At 42.2% G+C, this 12500-nt stretch overlaps 1 protein-coding gene across 1 annotated transcript in view; it reads right to left on the reverse strand.

The window, feature by feature from the left end:
• The window catches only part of LOC139534809 (phosphatidylinositol 4,5-bisphosphate 3-kinase catalytic subunit alpha isoform-like), a 45132-nt gene that overhangs the window by 14654 nt on the left and 17978 nt on the right, over positions 1-12500 (reverse strand). The gene's annotated exons all lie outside the window — the stretch shown is intronic.

A 12500-nucleotide genomic window follows, 5' to 3' on the forward strand; every position in this document is an offset into this window, starting at 1 on the left:
CTTGCCCAAGCCTTCCCCATTTCTCCATCACCCAAATCCAGTCAGCTGATGTTCTGAAAGAGCTGCAAAATCTGGACCCCTACAAATCAGCTGGGCTAGACAATCTGGACCGTCCCTTTCTAAAATGATCTGCCGAAATTGTTGCAACCCCTATTACTAGCCTGTTTCGTATCGTCTGAGATTTCCAAAGACTGGAAAGCAACAGCGGTTATCCCCCTCTTCAAAGGAGGAGACACTCTAGACCCAAACTGCTACAAACCTATATCTATCCTACCCTGCCTTTCTAAGGTCTTCGAAAGCCAAGTTAACAAACAGATCACCGACCATTTTGAATCCCACCACACCTTCTCCGCTATGCATTCTGGTTTCCGAGCTGGTCATGGGTGCACCTCAGCCACGCTCAAGGTCCTAAACGTCATCATAACCGCCATCGATAAGAAACAATACTGTGCAGCCGTCTTCATCGACCTGGCCAAGGCTTTCGACTCTGTCAACCACCACATTCTTATCGGCAGACTCAACAGCTGTCACGCCCTGACCTGAGGGAGCCGTTTTATTTCTCTATTTGGTAGGGTGTGATGTGGGGTGGGCATTCTATGTTTTGTGTTTCTATGTTTTGGCCGGGTATGGTTCTCAATCAGGGACAGCTGCCTATTGTTGTCTCTGATTGGGAATCATACTTAGGCAGCCTTTTTTGTCACCTTAGTTTTGTGGGATGTTGTTTTTTGTTAGCTCTGTGAAGCCTACGGAACGTGACGTTCGTTAATTCTTTTGTTGTTTTGTTTGGTGTTCTGAGGAAATAAAGAATCATGAACACGTACCACGCTGCACCTTGGTCCACTTCTTCCGACGGGCGTTACAACACCCTTGGTTTCTCAAATGACTGCCTCGCCTGGTTCACCAACTACTTCTCAGATAGAGTTCAGTGTGTCAAATCGGAGGGTCTGTTGTCCGGACCTCTGGCAGTCTCTATGGGGGTGCCACAGGGTTCAATTCTCGGGCCGACTCTCTTCTCCATTTACATCAATGATGTCGTTCTTGCTGCTGGTGATTCTCTGATCCACCTCTACGCAGACGACACCATTCTGTATACCTCTGGCCCTTCGTTGGACACTGTGTTAACTAACCTCCATCACTCCAGTGTTAATGCTAAATTGTAATTATTTCACCAATTATTTGGCCTAACTGCTTAAAAAAAGGTGAAATAAAATGTAAGAAAATAAAAACAGACATGTATTCTAGTGGAGAAACAGACAGACAGGTATTCTGGAGGAGAAACAGACAGACAGGTATTCTAGAGGAGAAACAGACAGACAGGTATTCTGGAGGAGAAACAGACAGACAGGTATTCTAGAGGAGAAACAGACAGACAGGTATTCTAGAGGAGAAACAGACAGACATACAGGTTTTCTAGTGGAGAAACAGATAGACAGACAGGTATTCTAGTGGAGAAACAGACAGACAGACAGGTATTCTAGAGGAGAAACAGACAGAGAGACATGTATTCTAGAGAAGAAACAGACAGACAGGTATTCTAGTGGAGAAACAGACAGACAGGTAATCTAGAGGAGAAACAGACAGACAGACAGGTATTCTAGAAGAGTAAAAGACAGACAGGTATTCTAGAGGAGAAACAGACAGACAGGTATTCTTGAGGAGTAAAAGACAGACAGGTATTCTAGAGGAGAAACAGACAGACAGACATGTATTCTAGAGGAGAAACAGACACACATGTATTCTAGTGGAGAAACAGACAGACAGGTATTCAATAGTAGAAACAGACAGATAGACAGGTATTCTAGAGGAGAAACAGACAGACAGGTATTCAATAGTAGAAACAGACAGATAGACAGGTATTCTAGAGGAGAAACAGACAGACAGACATGTGTTCTAGAGGAGAAACAGACAGACAGACAGACAGACAGACAGACAGACAGACAGACAGACAGACAGACAGACAGACATGTATTCTAGAGGAGAAACAGACAGACAGGTATTCTTGAGGAGAAACAGACAGACAGGTATTATAGTGGAGAAACAGACATACATGTATTCTAGAGGAGAAACAGACAGACAGGTATTCTTGAGGAGAAACAGACAGACAGGTATTATAGTGGAGAAACAGACAGACAGACATGTATTATAGTGGAGAAACAGACAGACAGACAGGTATTCTAGAGGAGAAACAGACAGACAGACAGGTATTCTAGAGGAGAGACAGACAGACATGTATTCTAGAGGAGAAACAGACAGACAGGTATTATAGTGGAGAAACAGACATACATGTATTCTTGAGGAGAAACAGACAGACAGGTATTCTAGTGGAGAAACAGACAGACAGGTATTCTAGAGTAGAAACAGACAGACAGGTATTCTTGAGGAGAAACAGACAGACAGGTATTATAGTGGAGAAACAGACAGACATGTATTATAGTGGAGAAACAGACAGACAGACAGGTATTCTAGAGGAGAAACAGACAGACAGACAGGTATTCTAGAGGAGAAACAGACAGACAGACAGGTATTCTAGAGGAGAAACTGACAGACAGGTATTCTAGAGGAGAGACAGACAGACAGGTATTCTAGAGGAGAAACAGACAGACAGGTATTCTAGAGGAGAAACAGACAGACATACAGGTATTCTAGAGGAGAAACAGACTGACAGACAGGTATTCTAGAGGAGAAACAGACAGACAGACATGTATTCTAGAGGAGAAACAGACAGACAGACAGACAGGTATTCTAGTGGAGAAACAGACAGACAGACAGGTATTCTAGAGGAGAAACAGACAGACAGACATGTATTCTAGAGTAGAAACAGACAGATATACAGGCATTCTAGAGGAGAAACAGACAGACAGGTATTCTAGAGGAGAAACAGACATACATGTATTCTTGAGGAGAAACAGACAGACAGGTATTCTAGTGGAGAAACAGACAGACAGGTATTCTAGAGTAGAAACAGACAGACAGGTATTCTTGAGGAGAAACAGACAGACAGGTATTATAGTGGAGAAACAGACAGACAGACATGTATTATAGTGGAGAAACAGACAGACAGACAGGTATTCTAGAGGAGAAACAGACAGACAGACAGGTATTCTAGAGGAGAAACAGACAGACAGACAGGTATTCTAGAGGAGAAACTGACAGACAGGTATTCTAGAGGAGAGACAGACAGACAGGTATTCTAGAGGAGAAACAGACAGACAGGTATTCTAGAGGAGAAACAGACAGACAGACAGGTATTCTAGAGGAGAAACAGACTGACAGACAGGTATTCTAGAGGAGAAACAGACAGACAGACATGTATTCTAGAGGAGAAACAGACAGACAGACAGGTATTCTAGTGGAGAAACAGACAGACAGACAGATATTCTAGAGGAGAAACAGACAGACAGACATGTATTCTAGAGTAGAAACAGACAGATATACAGGCATTCTAGAGGAGAAACAGACAGACAGGTATTCTAGAGGAGAAACAGACAGACAGACATTTATTCTAGAAGAGAAACAGACAGAGAGACATGTATTCTAGAGAAGAAACAGACAGACAGGTATTCTAGAGGAGAAACAGACAGACAGACAGACAGACAGGTATTCTAGAGGAGAAACAGACAGACAGGCATTCTAGAGGAGAAACAGACAGACAGACAGGTATTCTAGAGGAGAAACAGACAGACAGACATGTAATCTAGAGGAGAAACAGACAGACAGGTATTCAAGAGGAGAAACAGACAGACAGGTATTCTAGAGGAGAAACATACAGACAGGTATTCAAGAGGAGAAACAGACAGACAGGTATTCTAGAGTAGAAACAGACAGACAGACAGACAGACAGACAGGTATTCTAGAGGAGAAACAGACAGCCAGACAGGTATTCTAGTGGAGAAACAGACAGACAGACAGGTATTCTAGAGTAGAAACAGACAGAAAGACAGGTATTATAGAGGAGAAACAGACAGACAGGTATTCTAGAGGAGAAACAGACAGACATACAAGTATTCTTGAGGAGAAACAGACAGACAGGTATTCTAGTGGAGAAACAGACAGACAGGTAATCTAGAGGAGAAACAGACAGACAGACAGACAGGTATTCTAGAAGAGTAAAAGACAGACAGGTATTCTAGAGAGGAAACAGACAGACCGGTATTCTAGAGGAGAAACAGACACACATGTATTCTAGTGGAGAAACAGACAGACAGGTATTCAATAGTAGAAACAGACAGATAGACAGGTATTCTAGAGGAGAAACAGACAGACAGGTATTCAATAGTAGAAACAGACAGATAGACAGGTATTCTAGAGGAGAAACAGACAGACAGACATGTGTTCTAGAGGAGAAACAGACAGACAGACAGACAGACAGACAGACAGAAAGACAGACAGACAGACATGTATTCTAGAGGAGAAACAGACAGACAGGTATTCTTGAGGAGAAACAGACAGACAGGTATTATAGTGGAGAAACAGATAGACAGGTATTCTAGAGGAGAAACAGACAGACAGACATGTGTTCTAGAGGAGAAACAGACACAGACAGACAGACAGACAGACAGACAGACAGACAGACAGACAGACAGACAGACAGACAGACAGACAGACAGACAGACAGACAGACAGACAGACAGACAGACATGTATTCTAGAGGAGAAACAGACAGACAGGTATTCTTGAGGAGAAACAGACAGACAGACATGTAATCTAGAGGAGAAACAGACAGACAGGTATTCAAGAGGAGAAACAGACAGACAGGTATTCTAGAGGAGAAACATACAGACAGGTATTCAAGAGGAGAAACAGACAGACAGGTATTCTAGAGTAGAAACAGACAGACAGACAGACAGGTATTCTAGTGGAGAAACAGACAGACAGACAGGTATTCTAGAGGAGAAACAGACAGACAGACATGTATTCTAGAGTAGAAACAGACAGATATACAGGCATTCTAGAGGAGAAACAGACAGACAGGTATTCTAGAGGAGAAACAGACAGACATGTATTCTAGAGGAGAAACAGACATACATGTATTCTAGAGGAGAAACAGACAGACAGGTATTCTAGAGGAGAAACAGACATACATGTATTCTTGAGGAGAAACAGACAGACAGGTATTCTAGTGGAGAAACAGACAGACAGGTATTCTAGAGTAGAAACAGACAGACAGGTATTCTTGAGGAGAAACAGACAGACAGGTATTATAGTGGAGAAACAGACAGACATGTATTATAGTGGAGAAACAGACAGACAGACAGGTATTCTAGAGGAGAAACAGACAGACAGACAGGTATTCTAGAGGAGAAACAGACAGACAGACAGGTATTCTAGAGGAGAAACTGACAGACAGGTATTCTAGAGGAGAGACAGACAGACAGGTATTCTAGAGGAGAAACAGACAGACAGGTATTCTAGAGGAGAAACAGACATACAGACAGGTATTCTAGAGGAGAAACAGACTGACAGACAGGTATTCTAGAGGAGAAACAGACAGACAGACGTGTATTCTAGAGGAGAAACAGACAGACAGACAGGTATTCTAGTGGAGAAACAGACAGACAGACAGGTATTCTAGAGGAGAAACAGACAGACAGACATGTATTCTAGAGTAGAAACAGACAGATATACAGGCATTCTAGAGGAGAAACAGACAGACAGGTATTCTAGAGGAGAAACAGACAGACATGTATTCTAGAGGAGAAACAGACAGACAGGTATTCTAGAGGAGAAACAGACAGACAGGTATTCTAGAGGAGAAACAGACAGACAGACAGACATACAGACAGACAGGTATTCTAGAGGAGAAACAGACAGACAGGCATTCTAGTGGAGAAACAGACAGACAGACAGGTATTCTAGAGGAGAAACAGACAGACAGACATGTAATCTAGAGGAGAAACAGACAGACAGGTATTCAAGAGGAGAAACAGACAGACAGGTATTCTAGAGGAGAAACATACAGACAGGTATTCAAGAGGAGAAACAGACAGACAGGTATTCTAGAGTAGAAACAGACAGACAGACAGACAGGTATTCTAGAGGAGAAACAGACAGCAAGACAGGTATTCTAGTGGAGAAACAGACAGACAGACAGGTATTCTAGAGTAGAAACAGACAGATAGACAGGTATTATAGAGGAGAAACAGACAGACAGGTATTCTAGAGGAGAAACAGACAGACATACAAGTATTCTTGAGGAGAAACAGACAGACAGGTATTCTAGTGGAGAAACAGACAGACAGGTAATCTAGAGGAGAAACAGACAGACAGACAGGTATTCTAGAAGAGTAAAAGACAGACAGGTATTCTAGAGGAGAAACAGACAGACAGGTATTCTAGAGGAGAAACAGACACACATGTATTCTAGTGGAGAAACAGACAGACAGGTATTCAATAGTAGAAACAGACAGATAGACAGGTATTCTAGAGGAGAAACAGACAGACAGGTATTCAATAGTAGAAACAGACAGACAGACAGGTATTCTAGAGGAGAAACAGACAGACAGACATGTATTCTAGAAGAGAAACAGACAGAGAGACATGTATTCTAGAGAAGAAACAGACAGACAGGTATTCTAGAGGAGAAACAGACAGACAGACAGACAGACAGGTATTCTAGAGGAGAAACAGACAGACAGGCATTCTAGTGGAGAAACAGACAGACAGACAGGTATTCTAGAGGAGAAACAGACAGACAGACAGGTATTCTAGAGGAGAAACAGACAGACAGGTATTCAATAGTAGAAACAGACAGATAGACAGGTATTCTAGAGGAGAAACATACAGACAGGTATTCTAGAGGAGAAACAGACAGACAGGTATTCTAGAGTAGAAACAGACAGACAGACAGACAGGTATTCTAGAGGAGAAACAGACAGCCAGACAGGTATTCTAGTAGAGAGACAGACAGACAGACAGGTATTCTTGAGGAGAAACAGACAGACAGACAGGTATTATAGTGGAGAAACAGATAGACAGGTATTCTAGAGGAGAAACAGACAGACAGACATGTGTTCTAGAGGAGAAACAGACAGACAGGTATTCTAGAGGAGAAACAGACAGACAGGTATTCTAGAGGAGACAGACAGACAGACATGTATTCTAGAGGAGAAACAGACAGACAGGTATTCTATGAGGAGAAACAGACAGACAGACATGTAATCTAGAGGAGAAACAGACAGACAGGTATTCAAGAGGAGAAACAGACAGACAGGTATTCTAGAGGAGAAACATACAGACAGGTATTCAAGAGGAGAAACAGACAGACAGGTATTCTAGAGTAGAAACAGACAGACAGACAGACAGGTATTCTAGTGGAGAAACAGACAGACAGACAGGTATTCTAGAGGAGAAACAGACAGACAGACATGTATTCTAGAGTAGAAACAGACAGATATACAGGCATTCTAGAGGAGAAACAGACAGACAGGTATTCTAGAGGAGAAACAGACAGACATGTATTCTAGAGGAGAAACAGACATACATGTATTCTAGAGGAGAAACAGACAGACAGGTATTCTAGAGGAGAAACAGACAGACAGGTATTCTTAGAGGAGAAACAGACAGACAGGTATTCTAGTGGAGAAACAGACAGACAGGTATTCTAGAGTAGAAACAGACAGACAGGTATTCTTGAGGAGAAACAGACAGACAGGTATTATAGTGGAGAAACAGACAGACATGTATTCTAGTGGAGAAACAGACAGACAGACAGGTATTCTAGAGGAGAAACAGACAGACAGACAGGTATTCTAGAGGAGAAACAGACAGACAGACAGGTATTCTAGAGGAGAAACAGACAGACAGGTATTCTAGAGGAGAAACAGACAGACAGGTATTCTAGAGGAGAAACAGACAGACAGGTATTCTAGAGGAGAAACAGACATACAGACAGGTATTCTAGAGGAGAAACAGACTGACAGACAGGTATTCTAGAGGAGAAACAGACAGACAGACGTGTATTCTAGAGGAGAAACAGACAGACAGACAGGTATTCTAGTGGAGAAACAGACAGACAGACAGGTATTCTAGAGGAGAAACAGACAGACAGACATGTATTCTAGAGTAGAAACAGACAGATATACAGGCATTCTAGAGGAGAAACAGACAGACAGGTATTCTAGAGGAGAAACAGACAGACATGTATTCTAGAGGAGAAACAGACAGAAACAGGTATTCTAGAGGAGAAACAGACAGACAGGTATTCTAGAGGAGAAACAGACAGACAGACATACAGACAGACAGGTATTCTAGAGGAGAAACAGACAGACAGGCATTCTAGTGGAGAAACAGACAGACAGACAGGTATTCTAGAGGAGAAACAGACAGACAGACATGTAATCTAGAGGAGAAACAGACAGACAGGTATTCAAGAGGAGAAACAGACAGACAGGTATTCTAGAGGAGAAACATACAGACAGGTATTCAAGAGGAGAAACAGACAGACAGGTATTCTAGAGTAGAAACAGACAGACAGACAGACAGGTATTCTAGAGGAGAAACAGACAGCCAGACAGGTATTCTAGTGGAGAAACAGACAGACAGACAGGTATTCTAGAGTAGAAACAGACAGATAGACAGGTATTATAGAGGAGAAACAGACAGACAGGTATTCTAGAGGAGAAACAGACAGACATACAAGTATTCTTGAGGAGAAACAGACAGACAGGTATTCTAGTGGAGAAACAGACAGACAGGTAATCTAGAGGAGAAACAGACAGACAGACAGGTATTCTAGAAGAGTAAACAGACAGACAGGTATTCTAGAGGAGAAACAGACAGACAGGTATTCTAGAGGAGAAACAGACACACATGTATTCTAGTGGAGAAACAGACAGACAGGTATTCAATAGTAGAAACAGACAGATAGACAGGTATTCTAGAGGAGAAACAGACAGACAGGTATTCAATAGTAGAAACAGACAGACAGACAGGTATTCTAGAGGAGAAACAGACAGACAGACATGTATTCTAGAGGAGAAACAGACAGACAGACATGTATTCTAGAGAGAGAAACAGACAGACAGGTATTCTAGAGGAGAAACAGACAGACAGACAGACAGACAGGTATTCTAGAGGAGAAACAGACAGACAGGCAGGTATTCTAGTGGAGAAACAGACAGACAGACAGGTATTCTAGAGGAGAAACAGACAGACAGACATGTATTCTAGAGGAGAAACAGACAGACAGGTATTCTAGAGGAGAAACAGACAGTACAGGTATTCTAGAGGAGAAACATGACAGACAGGTATTCTAGAGGAGAAACAGACAGACAGGTATTCTAGAGTAGAGACAGACAGACAGGACAGACAGACAGGTATTCTAGAGGAGAAACAGACAGACAGACAGGTATTCTAGTGGAGAAACAGACAGACAGACAGGTATTCTAGAGTAGAAACAGACAGATAGACAGGTATTCTAGAGGAGAAACAGACAGACAGGTATTCTAGAGGAGAAACAGACAGACAGCAGTATTCTTGAGGAGAAACAGACAGACAGGTATTCTAGAGGAGAAACAGACAGACAGGTATTCTAGAGGAGAAACAGACAGACAGACAGGTATTCTAGAGGAGAAACAGACTGACAGACAGGTATTCTAGAGGAGAAACAGACAGACAGACATGTATTCTAGAGGAGAAACAGACAGACAGACAGGTATTCTAGTGGAGAAACAGACAGACAGACAGATATTCTAGAGGAGAAACAGACAGACAGACATGTATTCTAGAGTAGAAACAGACAGATATACAGGCATTCTAGAGGAGAAACAGACAGACAGGTATTCTAGAGGAGAAACAGACAGACAGACATGTATTCTAGAAGAGAAACAGACAGAGAGACATGTATTCTAGAGAAGAAACAGACAGACAGGTATTCTAGAGGAGAAACAGACAGACAGACAGACAGACAGGTATTCTAGAGGAGAAACAGACAGACAGGCATTCTAGAGGAGAAACAGACAGACAGACAGGTATTCTAGAGGAGAAACAGACAGACAGACATGTAATCTAGAGGAGAAACAGACAGACAGGTATTCAAGAGGAGAAACAGACAGACAGGTATTCTAGAGGAGAAACATACAGACAGGTATTCAAGAGGAGAAACAGACAGACAGGTATTCTAGAGTAGAACAGACAGACAGACAGACAGACAGACAGGTATTCTAGAGGAGAAACAGACAGCCAGACAGGTATTCTAGTGGAGAAACAGACAGACAGACAGGTATTCTAGAGTAGAAACAGACAGAAAGACAGGTATTATAGAGGAGAAACAGACAGACAGGTATTCTAGAGGAGAAACAGACAGACATACAAGTATTCTTGAGGAGAAACAGACAGACAGGTATTCTAGTGGAGAAACAGACAGACAGGTAATCTAGAGGAGAAACAGACAGACAGACAGACAGGTATTCTAGAAGAGTAAAAGACAGACAGGTATTCTAGAGGAGGAAACAGACAGACCGGTATTCTAGAGGAGAAACAGACACACATGTATTCTAGTGGAGAAACAGACAGACGGGTATTCAATAGTAGAAACAGACAGATAGACAGGTATTCTAGAGGAGAAACAGACAGACAGGTATTCAATAGTAGAAACAGACAGATAGACAGGTATTCTAGAGGAGAAACAGACAGACAGACATGTGTTCTAGAGGAGAAACAGACAGACAGACAGACAGACAGACAGAAAGACAGACAGACAGACATGTATTCTAGAGGAGAAACAGACAGACAGGTATTCTTGAGGAGAAACAGACAGACAGGTATTATAGTGGAGAAACAGATAGACAGGTATTCTAGAGGAGAAACAGACAGACAGACATGTGTTCTAGAGGAGAAACAGACACAGACAGACAGACAGACAGACAGACAGACAGACAGACAGACAGACAGACAGACAGACAGACAGACAGACAGACAGACAGACAGAAAGACAGACAGACAGACATGTATTCTAGAGGAGAAACAGACAGACAGGTATTCTTGAGGAGAAACAGACAGACAGACATGTAATCTAGAGGAGAAACAGACAGACAGGTATTCAAGAGGAGAAACAGACAGACAGGTATTCTAGAGGAGAAACATACAGACAGGTATTCAAGAGGAGAAACAGACAGACAGGTATTCTAGAGTAGAAACAGACAGACAGACAGACAGGTATGCGAGTGGAGAAACAGACAGACAGACAGACAGGTATTCTAGAGGAGAAACAGACAGACAGACATGTATTCTAGAGTAGAAACAGACAGATATACAGGCATTCTAGAGGAGAAACAGACAGACAGGTATTCTAGAGGAGAAACAGACAGACATGTATTCTAGAGGAGAAACAGACATACATGTATTCTAGAGGAGAAACAGACAGACAGGTATTCTAGAGGAGAAACAGACATACATGTATTCTTGAGGAGAAACAGACAGACAGGTATTCTAGTGGAGAAACAGACAGACAGGTATTCTAGAGTAGAAACAGACAGACAGGTATTCTTGAGGAGAAACAGACAGACAGGTATTATAGTGGAGAAACAGACAGACATGTATTATAGTGGAGAAACAGACAGACAGACAGGTATTCTAGAGGAGAAACAGACAGACAGACAGGTATTCTAGAGGAGAAACAGACAGACAGACAGGTATTCTAGAGGAGAAACTGACAGACAGGTATTCTAGAGGAGAGACAGACAGACAGGTATTCTAGAGGAGAAACAGACAGACAGGTATTCTAGAGGAGAAACAGACATACAGACAGGTATTCTAGAGGAGAAACAGACTGACAGACAGGTATTCTAGAGGAGAAACAGACAGACAGACGTGTATTCTAGAGGAGAAACAGACAGACAGACAGGTATTCTAGTGGAGAAACAGACAGACAGACAGGTATTCTAGAGGAGAAACAGACAGACAGACATGTATTCTAGAGTAGAAACAGACAGATATACAGGCATTCTAGAGGAGAAACAGACAGACAGGTATTCTAGAGGAGAAACAGACAGACATGTATTCTAGAGGAGAAACAGACAGACAGGTATTCTAGAGGAGAAACAGACAGACAGGTATTCTAGAGGAGAAACAGACAGACAGACAGACATACAGACAGACAGGTATTCTAGAGGAGAAACAGACAGACAGGCATTCTAGTGGAGAAACAGACAGACAGACAGGTATTCTAGAGGAGAAACAGACAGACAGACATGTAATCTAGAGGAGAAACAGACAGACAGGTATTCAAGAGGAGAAACAGACAGACAGGTATTCTAGAGGAGAAACATACAGACAGGTATTCAAGAGGAGAAACAGACAGACAGGTATTCTAGAGTAGAAACAGACAGACAGACAGACAGGTATTCTAGAGGAGAAACAGACAGCAAGACAGGTATTCTAGTGGAGAAACAGACAGACAGACAGGTATTCTAGAGTAGAAACAGACAGATAGACAGGTATTATAGAGGAGAAACAGACAGACAGGTATTCTAGAGGAGAAACAGACAGACATACAAGTATTC

This window comes from Salvelinus alpinus, chromosome 11, assembly GCF_045679555.1.
Source record: "Salvelinus alpinus chromosome 11, SLU_Salpinus.1, whole genome shotgun sequence".
NCBI classification, from domain to species: Eukaryota; Metazoa; Chordata; class Actinopteri; order Salmoniformes; family Salmonidae; genus Salvelinus; species Salvelinus alpinus.